At 42.0% G+C, this 23874-nt stretch overlaps 1 protein-coding gene across 2 annotated transcripts in view; it reads right to left on the reverse strand.

The window, feature by feature from the left end:
• disp1 (dispatched homolog 1 (Drosophila)) overlaps window positions 1-23874 on the reverse strand; it is a 133180-nt gene that overhangs the window by 90000 nt on the left and 19306 nt on the right. The window lies entirely within an intron of this gene.

Raw genomic sequence — 23874 nt, forward strand, 5'->3', positions numbered from 1 at the left:
GAATGTAGAACGTAAGACTACTTAAAGGTCCCATGACATAGGCCTCAGTGGTCCCCTAATACTGTATCTGAAGTCTCTTTTATATAGACCTTTGTGTTCCCCTAATACTGTATCTGAAGTCTCTTTTATATAGGCCTTAGTGGTCCCCTAATACTGTATCTGAAGTCTCTTTTATATAGACCTTAGTGGTCCCCTAATACTGTATCTGATGTCTCTTTTATATAGACCTTAGTGGTCCCCTAATACTGTATCTGAAGTATCTTTTATATAGACCTTAGTGGTCCCCTAATACTGTATCTGAAGTATCTTTTATATAGACCTTAGTGGTCCCCTAATACTGTATCTGAAGTATCTTTTATATAGGCCTTAGTGGTCCCCTAATACTGTATCTGAAGTATCTTTTATATAGACCTTAGTGGTCCCCTAATACTGTATCTGAAGTCTCTTTTATATAGACCTTAGTGGTCCCCTAATACTGTATCTGAAGTCTCTTTTATATAGACCTTAGTGGTCCCCTAATACTGTATCTGAAGTCTCTTTTATATAGACCTTAGTGGTCCCCTAATACTGTATCTGAAGTATCTTTTATATAGACCTTAGTGGTCCCCTAATACTGTATCTGAAGTCTCTTTTATATAGATCTTAGTGGTCCCCTAATACTGTATCTGAAGTCTCTTTTATATAGACCTTAGTGGTCCCCTAATACTGTATCTGAAGTCTCTTTTATATAGGCCTTAGTGGTCCCCTAATACTGTATCTGAAGTCTCTTTTATATAGGCCTTAGTGGTCCCCTAATACTGTATCTGAAGTCTCTTTTATATAGGCCTTAGTGGTCCCCTAATACTGTATCTGAAGTCTCTTTTATATAGACCTTAGTGGTCCCCTAATACTGTATCTGAAGTCTCTTTTATATAGGCCTCAGTGGTCCCCTAATACTGTATCTGAAGTCTCTTTTATATAGACCTTAGTGGTCCCCTAATACTGTATCTGAAGTCTCTTTTATATAGACCTTAGTGGTCCCCTAATACTGTATCTGAAGTCGCTTTTATGTAGGCCTTAGTGGTCCCCTAATACTGTATCTGAAGTCTCTTTTATATAGGCCTCAGTGGTCCCCTAATACTGTATCTGAAGTCTCTTTTATATAGATCTTAGTGGTCCCCTAATACTGTATCTGAAGTCTCTCTTTTATATAGGCCTTAGTGGTCCCCTAATACTGTATCTGAAGTCTCTTTTATATAGACCTTAGTGGTCCCCTAATACTGTATCTGAAGTCTCTTTTATATAGACCTTAGTGGTCCCCTAATACTGTATCTGAAGTATCTTTTATATAGACCTTAGTGGTCCCCTAATACTGTATCTGAAGTCTCTTTTATATAGACCTTAGTGGTCCCCCTAATACTGTATCTGAAGTCTCTTTTATATAGACCTTAGTGGTCCCCTAATACTGTATCTGAAGTCTCTCTTTTATATAGGCCTTAGTGGTCCCCTAATACTGTATCTGAAGTCTCTTTTATATAGGCCTTAGTGGTCCCCTAATACTGTATCTGAAGTCTCTTTTATATAGGCCTTAGTGGTCCCCTAATACTGTATCTGAAGTCTCTTTTATATAGACCTTAGTGGTCCCCTAATACTGTATCTGAAGTCTCTTTTATATAGGCCTTAGTGGTCCCCTAATACTGTATCTGAAGTCTCTTTTATATAGACCTTAGTGGTCCCCTAATACTGTATCTGAAGTCTCTTTTATATAGACCTTAGTGGTCCCCTAATACTGTATCTGAAGTCGCTTTTATGTAGGCCTTAGTGGTCCCCTAATACTGTATCTGAAGTCTCTTTTATATAGGCCTCAGTGGTCCCCTAATACTGTATCTGAAGTCTCTTTTATATAGATCTTAGTGGTCCCCTAATACTGTATCTGAAGTCTCTTTTATATAGGCCTTAGTGGTCCCCTAATACTGTATCTGAAGTCTCTTTTATATAGGCCTTAGTGGTCCCCTAATACTGTATCTGAAGTCTCTTTTATATAGGCCTTAGTGGTCCCCTAATACTGTATCTGAAGTCTCTTTTATATAGACCTTAGTGGTCCCCTAATACTGTATCTGAAGTCTCTTTTATATAGACCTTAGTGGTCCCCTAATACTGTATCTGAAGTCTCTTTTATATAGACCTTAGTGGTCCCCTAATACTGTATCTGAAGTCTCTTTTATATAGGCCTTAGTGGTCCCCTAATACTGTATCTGAAGTCTCTTTCCTGAAATTCAGCCTTGAAAGCAGCACCGCAGCTTTTCTCGGGTGCTTATCACCGCCCAAGACGATTATGATTGGTTTAAAGAAATTAATTAAACCAGAGCACGTTTTCCTCCCATACCCGAATGCTATGTGGAGTAGCCAGACCCTCCTCCAGCGCGCTTTGGAGGAGGTTCTGGCAAAGCGAGACTAGTGTGAAAGCAACCTAAAACGGTCATTTTTTTCCAGAAAGACATGAGTACTGTACTCGCCAGTCATCAGAGAGTCGTTTTGTGTTGCTTCCCCTGTAGAACTGATTTAATACAAAGTGCATTTTTGAGCAATGGTTGCATGGAATGCATTACAGTTTTTGGATTTTTAGAACGTAATAAAATGTGTTTTCATAAAAAGTTATAATCGTATTTATTTACACACAAAAATGGTGTAGAATAACTATAGATTTTGAAGATTTGAAATGGTGTTTGGAAATTTGCTTTCTTTGTGAGCTAGAAGATTCATTTTCAGGTACTTCCTTTCTGTTATGAACTATTGAAGAATGGTATGTATGTAAGTTCATGTTTTGTTGTACCTTTGATGTATGTTTTTGCTGTTCTTTTGATGTATTGTGAGTATGATTGTTATGGATTTATGTAATCCAGTTTATGTAGGCTAATATTCTTATGAAATAATAGAGACCTCAGGATGAGTAGCTTCTCTTTAAGTGCTAATGGGGATCTCAATAAACTACAGTAACTAAACAACTTCTACAATGGGTGCATTCGTACTATAAATAGGAAAACTATATATATATATATATATATATATATATATATATATATATATATATATATATATATATATATATATGAACATGTAGTTCACTTTCTATTACAATACTTTGGAAACAAGCAATTTAAAACTATCCAGCTAGTGATGGAAGAGATACTGTTTTTTTAAGATTTTTTGGGGGGCATTTTAGGCCTTTATTTGTGACAGGACAGCTTAGATATGAAAGGGGACAGAGAGAGGGAATGACATGCAGCAAAGGGCCACAGGTCGGAAAAGAACCTGCGGCCACTGAGTCGAGGACTGAGCCTCCGTACATGGGCGCGCGCTCCACCAGGTGAGCTACCCAGGCGCCCAGAGATATTGTTTTAATTGGCAGATAAGAGAGGAGAAAGACTAGGAACGTGTTCACAAGGAGCTGCAAGGACGTCAGAGCAGATCGGCTGCAATGACACAATGCGTGGCACAAAATATGTACTAAACTTCTCTATTCAAAAACACGCTGAAAGGTAACACCACTGCCGGGTCCCCACAGACTGTTAATAAGGTCTGAGGAGGTCACTGAATGGTGAAGATTACACACAGTGACAGAACAAAACTCATAGCATTTTGCACAAGGAGAGGCTATAGGCGATGATTTGACAGGTGGGGAGAAGAAGAGATGTTAATGATAAGAGGTGAAAGAACTAGGCGACTATATCCCCCTGCTCGAGACGCCAGACCAGGAAGGTACAGGTAGCCTAATAACGGGGTTATGATATGTTCTTGAGTATGTCAAACGGCTCTTCAGAACAGAAGGCCATTCAAACCCAACATATGGTCCACATCACCAATTACCAAGGTGTGCGTCGACAGGGAGAAGATGAAGAGAGTGGTAGCCACAGAGGGAGTTTAAATATGGACAGATGAGGAGACGGGGGACTTTTAGCCAATTTAGAGTATTGACCTCAGGTCAGACGGACCTATTTCACACAAAAATAATGGCTCAACGTTTCTCCCCAGCCTCCTTGTCTGAAACAGAGGAAGTGTGGCCAACTAAATTATTCAAACTTGAAAACTAAAATCATTATCTACATATGCTATTGCCTTGGGAGGAACTACATATTGGCATACAAAAAGCAAGAATGTTATGTAGTAAAATTACTTTTTAAATCAAGAACATGCCCCCCTGTTTCTGACTTTAGGTTCCATGCATATCAAGCATTTTCTATGTCCCATGTGATCTGTCTTACAAGGAAATAAACCAGGTTTTACATCGCTGACACAGACACACTAAAAGGTAAAAGTAAACAATATCTTCAACAGCAAACACTGAAAGGGTTTCTGACTATTCAAATGAACTAAGAAAATGGTCCTTGCCTAGGCAAACATCACAGTCTTCAAAGATAGAGGAAGAAACATCAGTATGCTGTAGTGGGGTCACGATTTCAATGTTAAAATCGGAAATTGATCGAAATGAGCTTTCGATTTCGACTACCGACATTTGGAAGCAGGATTGACAATCCCCCGAGTATTTGTTTTCTCTCTCCACACCAGACACAGGGAAGCTTGCCGGCTGGTAGCAAGCTGCTATAGACACAGGGTAACGTTAGCTTATCAGTAGCCGGCAGCTGGACTATTCCAGACATTATGGCCACTGCCGGAGTCAGAAGTTACGGAGAAACAACAGAAAATCTTCCGGCTTCACCGTCACCGGTGTGGTTACATTTTGCCTTCCCCGAGAATTTGGTAAAGAAACAGTGAAGGTAAATCATTAGGGCTCCGACGGGACTCCATGGTGCCTTCAAGTACACGTCGTTTAACTAATGGTGCATTCAATTACCGTGCTAAAAAAAACAAAAACACTGAGAAACTCAAACTGTTGTTGCAAAGTAATCGGTTAACTGTTATCTGGTGGCTGTTATAGTGGCAATGCGGTCCCTGTTGAGAAAAAATTAAAAAAGTTTAAATTCGAAAATTGAATCTAATTGTGACCTTAAAATCAGTCAAGATCAAATCATGGATTTGGAAAACCTGCCTGTAAGGCACTAGGATTAGGTAATGGTTAGGGTTAGGGTTAGGTGCCTTGAAGTCAACGGTCGCAGCGCTGCCTTGAAGTCGACGTTGGGGGCTTAAAACACCATCGAGCGTAGTGTAGGACAGTAAAAAGCAGGAACAATAAGGTTTGAAGATGAGGATGCGGTAGTAAGTATGTGATAAATAAGACGAAGCTAAATAAGTATAACAATATAATAAAATAAAAATTAGTGCTAATATGGATTCTTTCCTTTGCCAATATCCTCCAACTTCTCCAGTGTTTCTTACTACAAAGTGTGTTGGAGTGGAAAGGCCCAGGCCTCCATGCTGATTTAGTCCCAGGAATCACCCAGATTAACCCTAATTAATGCACATACAACCGTCTCGCACACAATTCCCATCTACCCCAGGTCATTTGTAGGCCCGGGCCAAGCATGCATGCACCAATTAATCCAATGGCTCGGGTCACAGTCTGCTCTCATTTCTCAAAGAGTCAATCAAAATTCTGGGGATTCTCGTCCATAGTTCTCCCTCCCAATACAGAACTCCCTTCAAAACGTGAAGTGTAAAGGCAGACAAACTAAGCACTGAAAATGCCACTATTCCAGGGAAGGGGCAAAAAAAAAATACTCAAGTCATTGGTTTCACAACAAAAGGGTTAGGGTGAAAACAACTACTCCCCAAATTCCTACCTTTCCACAATTCTGAAAATGTTCCCTTTTAGCCTGTGAAGACACAAACAATCTGTTGATTCAGTGGCAGAACCCTCCCCACTAAGCCGCTATTTGCTTTAGCTGCGATGACACAAGGGGAGGAATTTGAGCAATGCCTGTGTATCGTAGACTCATTTCCTCAGAGTGAGAGCCATCTCTCCAGACAGACAAGACAGCAGTGTGAAGTCTGGTTTATTCCTGCGCCTCTGGCTCCAGGTCAGACAGCGTCCTGCAGACATGTCGGTGGTGTTTCTATGTCAAGGGTTACGCTGTCAATTCAGAGACATACACTCACATATACAGACTGTTTCCTAACCATTTATTCATAACCTGTAGCAAACAAGTAATACATGGAAACACTTTCAATCAGCCACAAAACTATATTTTCCCAATTACCTCATAAGACTCAACATGGATGAAAGCCCATCACGCATCACTTGTTTGTTTTGTCTGAATTATAAGCGGCGGCCAATAATTGGCTATCAAGACAATAAATTCATGTGAAGACACCAACTATCTTCGAGCATGCCATGCCCTAATCCGTGCTCTTTTATCATTTTTAAAAGAGTATTTTGTGTTGTACTAACTGCCTATAGGATTCCAAAGGGCTTACTGTCTCATTCGGTACAAATGGAAGTCTCTCCCAACTCAAACTCAAGCGGCCTTGAGAAAACTTTGCTTGTTCAATAGGGGATCAATGCCAAGAATTACTGTGGCGCTTTGCCATGTGTGCTCATTCTCCCTTTCGCTCTGGCCCTCCCTGATATTTTCCACTGGTGGGTCAATGGCATGCCATTAATTTGCATGCTAGTAAAATGCTGTGTGTTTAAAGTGCTCATACTATGCTTTTTCCCTTACCTTTATTGTGTTAAATATCTTTTTTTGTGCATGTTATAGGTTTACAAAGTGAAAAAGCCCAAAGTCCACCCCAAAGGGACTTACCATCTCCAACAGAAAACCCTGTTCACAAACTGCTCCAAACAGCTCTATTGTAGTCCAGCCTTTACTTCAGAGACAAACGCGCGTCACTTTGTAACACACGTTATAATGCTCGCCTAGCTGCTAGCGTGGCACGCCCTCATACTCTGCTTCTGACTGGCTAGTAGTCCTTACCTAGCTACTGCGCATGTGCAACTCCCAACAAAGATGGAGCAGAAGTGAGATGCCTCACTCTCTAGCTAAAACAGAGCGCTCAACACACAGGGTGAAAAGAGGAGCTGCAGCAATGTGCAGTACAACAAAAATATGGTGTTTTTTGAAAATTAAACCATGTAAACTTATTCTGATATAACCTCTAAATACAATTATGAAAATGAGCATAACGTGAGCACTTAATAAGCCTTGAAGTATGCCCGTTTTCTCAAGTGCTCCAAAAGTCAATGAAGAAATGGAATAGACTTTGCAAGCAGATTAGCAATCTTTGTACTTCATGGACGCCAGCCAAGAAGCGTCAATCCCCTTCTTCTTCACTTGTGTCTTTTTTCAGCGGTTCGATTTAATGCCAGATATGTAAATTGCTTCTGAAAGTCACACAGGGGCTCGTACTGGGCCAAAAAGGCCAAAAAAAGAAGAAGAGGAAAAAGAAACCTGTATCAGATGACAGGGATATCAACATCGGAGATCTCCAGTGATGAAAGCAGTGGCGTATGGGGGAGAGAGAGAGAGAGAGAGAGTCGCGAAAGGCAACAGCAAGAGTGAAACAGTCTCCTAGTTATGCTGTTATAGTTTTAGACTGCCGGGGGACATCCTTTGAGACATTGAGTTTCTCTCTCCTCCCTATTTCCATCTGTGTGCATCCATGTCCCAGAAATGCTTGTTACTAACCTAGCTCTGGGGAGCTTATTCCCCAGAGTCCTTATGTGTTTCTTTTGCCCAGCATTTTTCCTTGGACTAGGGTGGCACCTAAATCATGGTTGCAGCTCCCGGTGGTCCCGGTCCGCGCCCTGCTATGCCCTGTTACACCCCGCTACGCTCTGCTGTGCCCTGCTACGCTCTGCAGTGCCCTGCTACGCCTTGCTATGTCCTGCTACGCCCTGCTATGCTCTGCTGTGCCCTGCTACGTCCTGCTATGCTCTGCTACGCCTTGCTATGTGCTGCTACGCCCTTCTATGCTCTGCTGCGCCCTGCTACGCCCTGCTGTGCCCTGCTACGTTCTGCTATGCCCTGCTATGCTCTGCTGTGCCCTGCTACGTCCTGCTACGCTCTGCAGTGCCATGCTACGCCTTGCTATGTCCTGCAACGCCCTGCTACGTCCTGCTACGCCCTGCTATGCTCTGCTCTGCCCTGCTACATCCGGTTACGCCCTGCAGTGCCGTGCTATGCCATGAACTACTACAACTACTACAACTACTATTTCTGGTCATTGTTCCAGTATCTTTACTGTGACTATTATTGCCACTATTCATCACACCCCCAACCGGCACCGTCAGACACCGCCTACCTCGTCAGTCGCATCCCCGAGGTCCAAAAAACTGCCACAGAACACAACAAAAAGACGAGAGGAGACGAGACGTAATACATCTCTATAACAGCAGGCGGCGCTAATCTGTAATGTTGCCCAAGAAATGAAAACCGGCAGCTGATTGGACGAACGCGTCACATGGGTTTGTTTTCTCAAGATATTGAGAGCCAGACTGTCATTGCGGCCGTTCAGAATACTATCTCATATTGTACTAAAATAGTTCACTGAAACGTGTTTCTGAAAACATTTTAAGTGAGAAATAGGCCATGCAGTTGCTGAATCTGTCTTCATTTCAGCTCAACAAAGGTCAGTTTAAAAGATTTTCATCAGATTTTGAGAGACTGTAGTCACCTCATTGCGCTCGTCATTTCCGGGTGAGTCCCGATTTCCCTGCCACCGACCGAACATGTCAGGTCGGCCAAAATGAACGCCGACAGCCCCCCAGACGGACGACGGCACGAGACACACTGAACAGATTTGAGTCACTGACCCCAGACTGTCCCACGGCCGATAATCGGGTTAATGTGTCCCGGGCCTTAAAGGGAGTTTTTCCTCGCCACTGTTGCGCTGAATGCTTGCTCTTGGGGGGAATTACTGGAATTGTTGGGTCTTTGTAAATTATAGCGTGTGGTCTAGACCTACTCTATCTGTAAAGTGTCCTGAGATAACTCTTGTTATGATTTGATACTATAAATAAAATTGAATTGAATTGACTAAACAAATTAAATGATCCCAGGATGAGGTAGTTGGGGTTAAAAGGGATGAGTGAACTTTAAAAGCAAGTCAGCCCTCGGTTTTAATCCCATTACAAACTGTTAAAACGCCTGACTGAGCTTACCTTTAAAGGCTTTTGAAATACTTTGAACTAAGTGTTAGCAGTAAAAACCAAAGATAAATAGCCACATGCACAGGCAAGTGCACATCCACCCATATACACACCTGGCACCGCATTGTTCGATGGGTTGATCATTCACTCTGGTGCAACTAAAAAAAATAATAAATGACTGGAGAAAGAGAGGAGCAAGTTGGTAGAAGCAGCGTTTCAGAGATCTCAAAAGAGCCGGTTCTTTGGCAATTGGGCAGTAGCTCGAACAAGATCAAATAACAAGAACATTGGCTCGAGGGATCAGCCACAAGGAAATGTGTCATCTGATTTTATCAATACATGAATTATTAACATGACAACTATTTGCAAAGTTAACTCCAAAGCTCCTCATCTAAAAACACTTTCAGACAGCAGCATTTTCTCAAAGATCACATAGATTCGGTCAGTGGTGGACTGTAACCAAGTGCATTTACTCAAGTACTGTACTTAAGCACACATTTGAAGTACTTGTCCGCTTACTTGGGTCTTTTTTCTTTTCATGCCACGTTCTACTTCTACTCCGCTACATTTCAGAGAGAAATATTGTACTTTTTACTCCGCTACATTAATCGGACAGCTTTAGTTAATAGTTCCTTTACAAATTAAGATTTTTGCACATGAAACACCTGTAGTTTATAAAATGCAAGGTTTTATTATTAATTAAACTACCCAACAATATAAGGTCCTAGAAGTCCAGCTGAAATGGTTAGCACATTAAACACATCGTTTCCAGTTCCTAACATCTTTCTGCATTGAGTACTTTACTTACTTTTAATTCTTCAACTACATTTTCCTGATTAAACGTACATACTTCTACTTAAGTAACATTTTCAATGCGGGACTTTCACTTGTAACAGAGTATTTTTAAAGTGTGGTATTTATACTTTTACTTAAGTAAAAGATCAGAATACTTCTTCCACCCCTGGATTCTGGAAAGTTGGAAAGGCAGGCCCCCCCACACACACAACACAACACCTGAGGAGAATCAGTCGCGGAGATTTGTCTTGTGTTTACATTTCTGTCTTGCCAGGGAAATGACAAATGGGCGTCAAAGCAGGCCGGAGCGCACGAGACGTCAGCCTTGCAGCTGTTCCTGTGTGCCTTAGTCCCTTCACTGTTTGTGTTCCCAGGAGAGGCGGACAAAGCGCTTCCAGGTCGCCCACTAACCTGCCGTCTTATTACCAAAGTTCACCCCGCTGGAACACAACGCTGACCTCTCATGCCAAAGGTTACTTAGGGAAGAGGAGGATGGGGAAGGGGGGGGGGGGGATTAGGAGGAAAAAGGGGAGTGGGAAAGGTGAGCAAGAGTTAAGATTGAGAACAATCCTATCAGAATCAGAATCAGAAAAGCTTTATTGCCAAGTATGTTTACACACACAAGGGATGTGTCTTGGTATCGTAGGTGCAAGTCACATTAAAGCATTAAAGCAACATGCATAAACACACCTAGGGTTGGATGATTCATCGAAAAGCAAGAACTTCAAAACCCTTTAACCGTCGTAACTTTCCCATGTCGGTTGTTTCATTTTTTTTTTTTATCCTGTTAATACTCCACCCCCCCGTGCATGTTCATGTGATTTCCCCTTAAAAACATACTACCGGGAAACATTTGGGTTTTAGTAAAGACGATCCCAAAGTAGTAAGTTCAGCCAAGAAAAGGTGACTGTTAGGCGGTTTCCGATTACCGTTGAGGTCACGGTCTTGACAGCGGCCGTTGCAGTTACGTTTAGACGACAAAAGAAAAACTGTAGTAGAAGACAGATCATTTTGGACACCAAAACGACTGCTTAAGGCTTTAGAGCGTAACTTTTTGATATTAATAAACGTCTGTTACATTCAAGCCGTTGCCAAATGAGTTGTTACAAAGCTAATTAAGACAACTCTCTCTGGATTTCTCAATATGGCTACGTTCAGAAGATTGTGAAGTCCGACGACTTTCGCGGGCAGAAAATCAAGCAAAGATAATGACCTCTTCTGAAGAGTCCATCATGTTTTTTTTTTAATCCTATGTGTCCTCCTTGGCTACTAGTAACTGCTTAGAGGGGCGGTGCGCGATCACGGAAGGCTTGTATCATGTGGACGCGCCGACAGTTTTGTTGTCATTACTTAGAATTCCTCATGGGGGGGGCAGAAACTACGCGCTAAAGCTTTAAGATTAGAACAAAAGATTATGGTTTGGGTTAAAACACCGGCACCCTTACCACACACACACACACACACACACACACACACACACACACCTCGTTGTTTCCTGGGTGAAAGTCTTGTGTGTTACGTTTGACATTGCAATATTTAAAATGTATTTTGTATGCAAGACATGCTGGCTATTTTCTGCTTTTGAAATGGCAATTTATTGAGAAAACATGCTTTTTACATTCAAACTAAAATGTGAAAAGGTTTTCGATTTCAAGCAATGTGTGCTTTCAATTTCAATTGTTCGAAAGATTCAATAAATAACTAGTGCTGTCACACGATTAAAATATTTAATCGCGATTAATCACATTAATGTAAAAGTTAACTCGCAATTAATCGCACATTTTTATCTATTCTAAATTTTCCCTTATTTCTTTTTGTCCCATTATTTTTTCTCATTTTAATGCTCTTATCTACATGGAAAAGTGGATTCGGCTTGCTTTGTGCTTTTGTCGCCTGTCTTTGACGAGGGGGCGGGGAATTGGCATCAGCTGTGTGCTCGGCCATCAAGTGGTATTTCAGACTGGACGTGCTGCGATGAAAGCTCAGTTCACAACGACAAAACACACACATCACTTTGGTCTCGTCAATGGAACCATTTGGCAACTTTTTAAAAGTAAACTTTCCATTCAGAATCTTATTGGCATCCATTTCGGCATCTCGCGCTCACCATACACTCAAAACGTAACGTTAACCTACTACTCTTTGGCCGGCTTGTAAGCCCAAACAAGTGTGTGCAAACATGTGTTTCCGGTCTAGCTAGATCCGGTTTTCTAACGTTACTAGTTGTTGCAACAGCATGTGAAAAAAACTAAAATTTTTGCTATGCCAAAAACAACGTTAATCTCGCAATAAAAAAAATTTACGCCATTAAAATGGGTTTGCATTAACGGCGTTAATAACGAATTTAACTAACAGCACTTTAAATAACCATAAATAGTTCATCGGTGTGTGTTTCCTTCAATTATTTTTAAATCCCCAAAAAAAGATATGCACTCTTTGGTTGAGAAAAGAATATCCCACCTTTAATAGCTCAGCATATTTACAGTACAAACCTTGTCAGTGAACTATGCGGGCCAAAAACCCCGAAAACAAACAACAACAACAAAATAATCGTGCATTAATCGTGATTTTGATTTTAGGTCATATCATCTAGCCCTAATCTCACGCCTCATTTTATCATCCATTATGGGACTACTTTTCCCAGGATTGACGCACTTGTGTCGCAAACTACTTGGACTTCCTTGAGACACTTCTTGAGGCCAAAACAAGCCTATAATAATCAGATTCAAATTCTCCAAATAAGGCCCCTTAAAAGCTTCCAATGTGGATATTTTCTTCTATCACTCCTTCCCATTTCCAGGTTAAGCGTTTGGCATTTGGCACAGGCCGGGGTGAATGCCTATAGATGGCATTGCTCTTAGATCACAGCAAGCTCATTAGCTCTGGCCCGCTGTTGCGTTCACTCAAACCAGACCAAAGACGTGATCGGGTGGAAATTCAAAGTGGGTGGGAGGAGGAGGAGGAGGGGGGGGATGGGGGGGCAAGGGAACAGATATGTTTCCTTGGATAAGGCAGAGCCAAATAATGACTTCCTGTATTAAGCCTGGAAAACAAAACCGAGAGGCACCATGGACGACGGCGCGAACACAAGTACTATCCAAGAGTGCTGTAATGCCTTCGATGCAATGTGATCCATCTCTAAGGTTATATGTACTGTATAGTGGACATGAGTGTGATGGGGTTGGGTGTACGTCGGAGGGTTACAACATCTGGATCTTGTAGTACATGCCTCTGGAGAGTCTGACGGTCTCTCGATTGAGCAACCGCCCACTCGGTCCATTCGACGCTGCTCCTTCCCTCTCTTCTTCGCTTCTTCCTCCATCCTCCATCCTTTACCCCGCTCCTTCAGGACCATGTGAAAACTCCCAATTACCAGAAATACGAGAACGGCTGGACACGAACGTGGAATATGCAAAACACAGGAGCCCTTAACAAGGGCCGTGCTGAAAAGTGATTGAATGTGTCAGCAGGTCGTAAAAAAGGCCCCCTCAAGATCAATGTAATTATGAAAGCTTTACGTGGAGGACTTTCCGGACTGGGGAGTGACCGGCGACAGGAGGAGGAGGAGGAGGAGGGGGGGGAGTGCTGCCAGCATTATGTTCCACCAACAGAAACCCCTTTTCTTAACCCAACAAGTGGAGAACAAGCAAAGGACTTCCAGCTGCCTTCCATCAGCAGCTATAATAGACCAGGGGAAAGAAAGACGGGACGGAAGAAAAGAGGTTTGTAACACCTGCAGCAGGGTGCCAGCAAACATTCCTTGGTCCTCCGGCCCCTTGGTGATGCACTCAATAAATCCTCGTGATTAGCTACAGTAGCGGGCCTAAGTGGCACTTAAATCAAACCCCAAAGGGGAAGTTGTTGTGACCTCCGAGCTTTGGAAATGTGATTTAGGCCCCAGTGATTATTACAAAAACAAAGCTAGTTCTGTTTCTTGAATAAGAGAGCAAGGAGGGAGGAAGAAGGGTGTGATGTGAAGTGCATGTGAAGGAGAAGTGAGCGTGACAGCAGGTTTGCAATAATAAGCCATTATTTGAAGATATTCACAGGATCGGGAGAAACAACTCCCGGTTATTAAGCTATTAAGGTAACTTCAACTAATATGCTTCAGTATTCTGGGTATACTTCACACCAATACAAGACACAGATGTGCATATAGGAGCTAAGCCAATGTTTTCATATTGCGATTGTGAAAACTGTACAGTCTGTGGTGTCTGCTTTTGCTCCAAAATCTAAATGCGCATTTATCATATTTTCAAAAGCTTCTCCCACTGGACAGCGTCTCCAAAAAAGTGACAGCCAAAGATGGGAGAGGGGGTGTAAGCTGTAAATCAGACTCAAAGCAATGTCACTGAAATATCCACCGATCCACCGTAATTTACAACATTAACCTGAACCACAGTTTAATAAATGAGAATGTGACGGACCCCTGAGACAAAAAAAACAAAACAAAGAAACTCCACAATTCACAATTAGGTCCACCAAATTAAGCAGCAGGCCTGACTGTAGCACAGAGTCTCCAGAGGTCTATAAACCTGCTGCGCTTACGGTAACAGAAGGGATGGCACAGCTCTGGTCCGCCCTGCCAGAGTATTGTTGACAGCTGACGTAGACCAGACCCAGCTGCACTCTTTGAATCGCAGGAGAGCAAACCGTATTTCTACATACAATCTGTCAGTAGGATTAAGGCCCTGACACACCAACCTGACGGCCGACCGTCGGACTGATCAGTCGGCTCCAAAAAAGAGCCTCGGAACACACCAAGGCGACGCCGACAACAGCAGGGTGGCGCTAATCTGTATTGTCGCCCAAAAAAAAAATGAAAAACTGAAACGACGAACGCGTCACGTGGGTCTGTCTGCTCCCGGATTTCAAACCCGAACAATAATGGCGGCCGTTCGGGAATACAATCTCAGATTTTACCAAAATAGTTCACCGAAACGTGTTTCTGAAAACATTTTAAGCGAGAAATAGGCTGAATATTTATCGAAAATGGTCAGTTTGAAAGATTTTCATCAGATTTTGAGAGGCGTTCGTCAGGCCTATCCCGGCCTGTCATTTCCGGTAAGTGTTGTAACATATGTGCACTGATTCCCTAGTCGAGGGCTAGGGCTCCACCAATCAGATTGGCCATTGAGTCCGACTGCCCGCCTCCCGATTCAACAAGTCAAATCGGCCAAAACGGACGCTGACGGCCCCTCCAACTGACGGCGGCACGAAACACACCGAACCGACTCGAGTCACTGACCTCGCCAGACTGTCAGACGGACAATTATTTGGGGTGGGTGTGTCAGCGCCTTTACGCTCCAACATCAGTAACATACCACTACTCCTCCTAGACTCTACTAAGGGTCATTTACAATCATTTTTATTCTTATCCTTTTTTCCTGTGACAACATATATACCAGGTGATAGCTATGAGGCAGTAGATTTCACTGGAAATTTCACTGTGTTTTCTCTACCTCAAACCACAAACAATAATAGCAGTTATAATAAGAATGCAAAGAGGCTCGCACACCTTTTCTTAAAAAATTTGCTATGGTAAAGTTAGCCAGTCGGACCAGTTTGGGCCAACTGGGCTACGCTATCAAGATTCATTTATCTGTCATAGTTCCTTGTGTAATTACATACATAAAGAAAATGAAAAAACCAACCACTTGCAGTGCAACAGGAAAAGACAACAATCATACAGACGTACGTAAGAATACATAAACTAAAATATATAAAAAGAGTCAGGGCCTTTAGACTCTTACGTGTTCCAATGGCATCCTCTATAGCAGTCTTTCTCAAATGGGGGTACGCGTACCCCTAGGGGTACTCTGGAGGACTGCAGGGGGGTATGTTAGATCTTTGGAAAATGTTTATTTACAACGTATCATTCATGCTTATTTCCTAAAATAATGATACACTATGACAATGAATGCATTTAGTATTACATTCTAAATATTCAATATAAATTGAAAGTATTTAAGTGTTTTTTTAAATCACAATGTCACTGTGAATCAGACACTGATGGCGGAGCGCTGTATTGCGCCTCTTTATGTAGCTAGGCATTTTGTTTCTACCCAAAATGTTTGGTGCTGGTGAGGGGGTACTGGAATAAAAAGATATTTCGATGGGGCTACGGTATTGAAGAACGACTGCTCTATAGCATACTAAATCTAACCATGTAGTCATGATAATACGAAAGTCTACTAAGTTGTAACATATGTTACAACTTAGTACGTAGTGCCTTAGTGACAACTTGTCAGCTACGGACAAGTTGTTTAGAAACACATAACGTGAAAGTGCCGGAGAGAAACAGGACGGCAGAATAGGTGGAGTAATGTGGAGTCACTGGAAAGAACACAACACAGGGAACAGTCGGAAAACCTCCACCCTTCATTTTAAACACTCAAGTAAAAAAAAAAAAGGTACAAAAAGTATGTGTTCACATACAAAACCTGCAAGGAGAGGAACTCAAGGACAGCGACACAATCTTGCACACACGCACCCACACGCACACACACACACACACACACACACACACACACGCATCTGTCGTCAAACTCTACGCGGTGAAACGCCCTCGGGATGGCCGTGACAGCTGAGGGCTTCCTGCTAGAGGGCTCATGTCTGCGCTGGCAGCCAGGGACCGTCAAGAGCAGAGTCCTACAGGCTGACGTAAGACTTGCCAAGAGTTGTGTGCGTTCATCTGTACATGTATGGGCTCTCGTGCTTTCAAGGAGGGAGCTATCTGGCTTCAAGCCCCATGTCCTAATAGGCCTTGGTTTCTTAAGACGACAGGAAACAACTAACTGGTCTTTAGTTAGGAAACACACAAAGCCCCTTTTTATAAGGAGAAAGAGAGTGATTATTTGTTTTTTTTTTAAGTCTGCTTTGCTAATCTTCAAATTCAATTGACACAACAAAACATTAAGTCCAACCTAAAGCTATACCCGTTTAACTAAAGCTATTTGATATTCGATGATCCAAAAAGTTGATCTCCGGGAATAGGGAAACTTTATCATACAGGACAGTAAAAATTCTGTTTCCAGTAAAAGCAGTTTGTTTTGGAAAAAGTGATCTCTGGGAAATGAAGTGCACACATTGTTGCAATGTGTGAAAAAAAAAAAAGAAAGAAGAAATAATTGAAACAAAATCTGAGTTAATACCATACATCATCTGTGTCTACCATGACTTGAACCCAAACGCTAGCCACATATCTAGTAAAGCTTTGTGGCATTGAATCAGGTCTGATTTCAATCATGAGTTGCATTAAAGCGCCATCATTGAGAAGAAAAATAGCACTTTTCTCTCTGTGGTCTGTCTTTCTTCCTGTCAAGACAGGTCTAAAACAAAAACACCTAAATAAACATAAAACCTTTTTTTTATTTTTGGCAAAAGTGAAACAGCTAAGTACGTGTTGTCGTTTTTTTTTCCTTTGAATTTGGCACAATACCTGTTGGAGCTAAGACATGAGATTCTGATGCCGAGATAAAACGGGTGAAAAACAGGACTTGATCGTTTATTTTGCGACGCCATGTTGCACATGTTGGACTGAGGAAGCACATGAGCAGCTGACACAGGCAACTGATGAAACTATGGCTAGGACATCTGACACTGATGGACAACTAGATACGATAGGATGAGTCAATGATTGATTATGTGAACGACAGAAAATGAATCGGAACCTATTTTGATAAGCTATTCATCACTTAAAGTGCTCATATTTTGCTTTTTGTTTTTTTCCCCCCTTTCCTTTATTGTGTTATATATCTTTTTTTGTGCATGTTATAGGTTTACAAAGTGAAAAAGCCCAAAGTCCACCCCAAAGGGACTTACCATCTCCAACAGAAAACACTGTTCCCAAACTGCTCCATTTGTAGTCCAGCCTTTACTTCAGAGACAAACATGGTCACTTTGTAACACACGTTATAATGCTCGCCTAGCTGCTAGCGTGGCACGCCCTCATACTCTGCTTCTGACTGGCTAGTAGTCCTTACCTAGCTACTGCGCATGTGCGACTCCCAACAAAGATGGAACAGAAGTGAGATGCCTCACTCTCTAGCTAAAACAGAGAGCTCAACACACAGGGTGAAAAGAGGAGCTGCAGCAATGTAACCTAGAAATCTAGACGCACCCTAGCGGCAGCAACTGTAATTTGCAGCCAGGGTCGGTCTAGCAACTCTCCGTTGGCTTTTGAGCTGGAAAAACCAAATTCTGGTCAGGCCAATCACATCGTGTATAGAGTCGGTGGGCGGGCTTAACATAAGGACGGCAGAGTTGCGACGGTTCCGCGGGAATTCCCTGCTACTTGGAAACAAAGAAGATGGCTGCTGCTGCTGCCGGCGAACAGCGGTCTTTGGAATCGGCTTTAGCCGCGACTCTGGAAGACTTGGAGTTAAGCTTTTCTTTGAGAAAAGAACGGCACTGAAGTCATTCTTAAAAAAGGAAGATGTGTTCGGAGTTTTGCCGACCGGATACGGCAAAAGTTTAATCTATCAACTAGCATTGCTCTGGTTGGCTATGAGTGCAGAGGGAATGTGAAAGACAACCGTTTATCCCGCCCCTCGGTTTGAGCCTTGCCAATGGTGAGTTCCCAGAACCAACATCTTGATGTGGCTCAGGCTAGCAGCAATGTGTAGTACCACAAAAATATGGTGTTTCTTGAAAATTAAACCATGTAAACCTATTCTGATATATCCTCTAAATACAATTATGAACCTGAAAATGAGCCATAATATGAGCACTTTACAAAAGGCAGGCCAATTACTTCATGTCCTATGGTCCTGTGATAAGGTCCAGAAATTCTGGACTAGTATACATGTTAACCTATACCTGATTGCAGGGAGCCAGGTTCCATTCTGCCCAAGATGATTTGTTCTGGGAGATGGATAAGCACATAAGAAGCTGGGTCCAGACTAGTTTGATGATAGCCAGACTAAGGGTAGACCGATTATCGGGCCGTTTTTTTTGGGCAGTTTGCAGATTATCTGTATCAGCGTTTAATTTGCCTGATAACTGATGAAGTTAATTAAAAAGTGCGCTATGGTTGCCTGGGTAGCTCACATGGTAGAGTCCGCCCATATATAGATGTTTTCTCCTCGACGCAGCGGCCGCGGGTACGACTCCGCCCTGCGGCCCTTTGCTGCATGTCATTCCCCCCCCCCCCTCCCACTCCTTTCACGTCTTCAGCTGTCCTATACAAATAAAAGGCCTAAAAATGACGACACATGTTCATGTTGCAAATTGTACGTTTTGTGTGTTGTGTTACAAATAAATAAATAAATTGTTAATCACAAAAAAAAAATAATAATAAATAAATGCTTTCCATAAACCTGAATTGAAGATCTTTGAATTTTTGGACTGTTGATCACATAAAACAAAAAAGATCAAAAAATATATATAAAAAAATTTAAAAAAGGCATGAAAGGAAAAGAATGTGGAGAAGTGGAAACTGCAATAAAATAAAGAAATGAACTGTATGAAAAAAGCAGCAAAGGAGGGTGGGAATTGTCTGACAAAGAGTTCAGGCCCGTGTTAAAAGCAGCTCCGCACATCTCTACCCAACCCAGTCAAGCAGCGGCGACCACCGAGAACATATCGTGGGGATTGAGGAGTTGCCAACACCCCAGCGAGTGCCATTAGTAAACATACCCGAACACAGAAGCCAGGCAGGGCTGCTTTGCCAGAACCCTCAGCCTCCGCAGCCCCCCCCCCGACCCTGAGACTGCCCAGGGTCACAGTCAGCCACTCGGAGCCCTGCGCTGTTCGTAGAGCTGCTGCTCCACCAGGGATCCAAAACAAAATGAGCAGTAGTGAAACACCGTACTAAAAACAGAGAGCTTTGAAGTACTGCTGCTCCTATTCAATCTACTCCATCCCCCGCCCCAAAAGAAGCTGCCAAAAGAAAATGCAAGCCAAATGTTTGCTGTAGTTCAGTCATGTTGACGGGGGTATGCGTTTGTGTGTACACCCATGTGTGTGTGTGTGTGTGTGTGTGTGTGTGTGTGTGTGTGTGTGTATGCATATATGTGCCATATGGGATTGTTTGTATGCAGGTGTGTCCATTATCAAACTGGCACGCAGCGCGGGGGGAACATGGTTTTTGTCCCTTTTAATCCACATGGAAGAAGGGGAAAGTTGCTGGCTGAGAAAGAAAAATATCTGGTTCTTCACGAGTAGGCAAAAAAAAAAAAAAAGAAAGAAACGAAAACAGACATGAAATTCAATGTTAACAAAAACAAACACGGTTAATTCGCTAAACCACTACTGAAATTCTGCAAAAACAATGGCTGCCGATCTCCAGTACTTTTTATTTATTTTTATTGTTTTTGAGGAAAGGAAGGAAGAAAAGGCTCAGGATAGGGCAAGACAAGACGAAGATAAGAAGGTGAACAAGGAAGGAAGTAGAAAGGCAGAAAATGATCGAGGATACTGAGAAAAAGGAGGTACAAGAAAGAACGTGGCAGAGAGGGATGAAGAGACAAAGAGAGGGAGGGAGGCATGGTAAATCGCTAGCTCTACAGCTAGCCTTTTAGCGCAATTTATGGATGGACTCAAAGGTCTTCATCAAGTAAGACAAAAGAAATGGAGTGGGCTAGCCCTCTCCTCTATTTATTTCTCCATTACTACATCTGTACCTATCCATCCGCCTCTGTATAGCGATCCAAACAAAAGGCCGGCCGGGGTCAGCGGTTTGGGCCCGAGGCCAAGATTGCTCTCTTTCTCCCTCCCTTCCCTCGCCGCTCCCTGGGAGCACCCTTACAAACCCGCTCTGGTTTGTGTCAGTCTAATGAACAGTCTCAAACTCTTCTACGGCAAGAAAGCAGATGGAACCCTGGGACGATTTACAGCACAGACAGAGAAAATGAAGGAGGGAAGAGGGGCAGTTATGTTTTTTTTTTTAGAAAGTATGAAGTGCACTCTCAAAACGTTCCTCCGGCCGGCCCAAAATATGCCTCGCACTTGCACATTTTTCCAATTTATCTCTTATTGAATTAAGGTTTCAGACTGCTGGACGCCTTTCAGGAGAATATGGCAGAGGAAGAAGAGAAAGACAGAGGACGTGTCAGAGGAAGGACTAAATCTCGAATGGCGAATTCTCCAGAGACGGCTTTGTTGTGAAGATGATGGGTCATATAGAAAAGGTGATGATGATGATGATGATTACGATGAGGACGTTGGGAGCAAAGACCACTCAATGCAACCGTGCTGAGACTTCATTTAATCTCCGTGCTTCACGCTACACTGACCACCTAACAAAGCTGAACTTAATACTTTAACTTTAACTCAATACTTGAACAATGGCTGTAACCTTATTACCTCTAATAGTGACTGGTGATTTGTGTCGATCCTACTGTCTACTTTATTCCCTTATAATGCCCATATTTAATGCTGTCTTTTTATTTAAGTTTAACCTTGCACTGCTATATCATTTTATATTATTACAATGTCTACATTCCTTGCACTATTGGACTTATTTGCACTACCACTATATATATATATATATATATATATATATATATATATATATATATATATATATATATATATATATATATATTTTTTTTATTATTTTTTTTTTTTATTTTTTTTTTTTTTTTTTTTTATATCGTTTTTATTAATGCCTCTTCCAAGTCCGATATTTCCCGCAAAGTCATAGAATGATTTACGGCAGGTAGACGGCGCTACGGTCACACCTTCTTATGGGTCACAGAGTACGGCGCAACACCGGAAAAACATTCTGCGGTATATTGCAATGGATTACCCTTTTTCCAACTTCAAATTTGAAGCAAAAGTTTCATGGCAAGCCGATTGTTGAACGTACCAATGTTCTGGCAGCGATGAAAGAAGCCAGAGGAGGGAAAAGTTTTTGCTCTGTAGGGGTTAAGCTAGTTCTCCATCTGTGATCATTAAGGTCCAGTTTTCCATCCGCGCTGCCTCTCAGCTCTGTCGCAGGACACATTCTCAGGCATTATGGGTCTCTACAGTGTCTCTAAAAAGTGAACTAAGGGGCTCGGAGCAAAGGCCGGAGTCAAATAATGCAGACATTGTGTGAGGGGATTGAGTAATGACAAAAGTTTTTTGTAGAGAAGGTCAGTCAGGACGTGACATTTTCAGAACAAAAAGACTTTCACCGGAATAGAAATGTCAAAATATCAGTTCTGCAGTTTTCCAAAACACTATGTCATACTGCCTCTGGGCCCAACACATTTAAAGTGCACAGGGGACTGTCTGATCTTTTAAATTCCTGCTTTTCAAACATTTCTTTCCTTCAGCATTTGCCAATATGGGTGGTAACCCAGGATGATATACAGATTAGTCACACACACACACCTATTTCTTTCCTTCACCTGCACCGGTTTAATGTCTCTTTGACCTGCCATGAGGTGAACTGCATCTACTTAGCATGCAGACTGGCACAGTTAGGGGCTTGTCAGTAATGATTAAGGAGTGTGGTGCAATTTGGTGTAGTGTATTAGGGGAATTTGGACTAGTCCTGTCCATCAGCTTAGAGAAGGCCAATGGTAAACAATGTGAGCCGCAGCTGTGTTCTGTGCCATGTTTGTGACTTTTCAGGGCTGCGCAATATGAGGAATATATGCGAAAACTTTGTTGAATATCGCGGTAACGATATTATTTGCGATAAATAAAGATGAAGTGTAAGTGTAAAGTGTAATCAGTTCTGCCTTTCTGCTGCTTTCAGTATTCAACTAAAACAGAGCAAATTGAAATATATAATTTCCAACATTATTTTATTGAACAAATTGAACATTTAATTGAACATTAAAAGCACCATTAAAAAAAAAGAACGACAGTAGAGCGCCTGGTTAGCTCACCTGGCAGAGCGCGCGCCCATATACGGAGATTCACTCCTGGACACAGCCATTTTAAAGTGTAGTTTTCTAGTGCTACTTACAACTAACTATCGCCTTTAGCGATGTTGATATCGCAATAACGATAAAAAAAAAAAAAAACTATATAATGTGCAGCCCTAGACTTTACCAAGCTAAATTCCACTCCTTTACGAGATTATATGCTGACTAATTTTGTGTATTTTCTGGTAAAAGTAAAAAAAGTACGATTTCACATTTTTCTTTTTAAATTTACTGTATTTTGTTAACAGTTGTCATTCAACACCAAACTGTCAGTATGGGACATGATGGAAATAGTTGGGATTGTGGAGGTGGACACATCCTATATAGATGTCACGGACTGGCTGGCCAATCATTACTCATCCCTGTGCTTCTCAGTTTCAGTGCCTTATATTATTGATTTCCAGCAGTTTAGAATATTATAGATATGAAGCATTATAGAACTAAAAAAAAAAAAAAAAAAGGCACTCGGGGAGCGTAGACCTCCGCCAAGGCCAATGGTGCATTCACATGCTCCTCGGATGGTCCCATTTCCCGAGTTGGGAAGTCGTTCTTCCGACTTCGGTGTGTTCGTGAGCTTTTGAGTTGTAATGTGGAAACAACATGGACTCTACAGAGAAGATGTGTTGTATTGTATTGCTCCGAGTGTTTAAACATCTTGTTGATAGCGGTTTCCAGTATTTGTGTGACAACAAAGAGCAAAGGAAACATATCAGTTGAGCCACGAAATTTAATCGGGAACAAATTTTTCCGATTATTCCGACACCACACGAGTGCAACACAAATGCTTGCTCTCACAATGTTAACGAAAGTTTTAAAAATTAATTGTTTTTAATTGTGTATCCGTCCCGTGATTCGGATCCACTCCAAAATGTGATGGGTTCCTCCTTGGCCCATGATAGACCCTTCCACCAAGTTTCATTAAAAACCAGGCCAGTAGCTTTCCCGAAATCTCTTGACAGACAGACAGACAAACCAACAGAGGTAATTATGGAGGTAATTAGGTAATTTCTTCGTAGTCTAACTGGTGCCACGTTTTCATTTTTGTGACAGACCAATTCAGTACAAGTTGGCAGAGCACCGTAGTGCAAAGCATACTGCATTGAAATCAAAGAAAGGTGATGATTTGTTCGGTCACAACTAATGCCAGCCCCCTACCCACAACCATAACCTGATAATGTAATCCTACACAAC

This window comes from Perca fluviatilis, chromosome 18 (genome assembly GCF_010015445.1).
Source record: "Perca fluviatilis chromosome 18, GENO_Pfluv_1.0, whole genome shotgun sequence".
Taxonomy (NCBI): domain Eukaryota; kingdom Metazoa; phylum Chordata; class Actinopteri; order Perciformes; family Percidae; genus Perca; species Perca fluviatilis.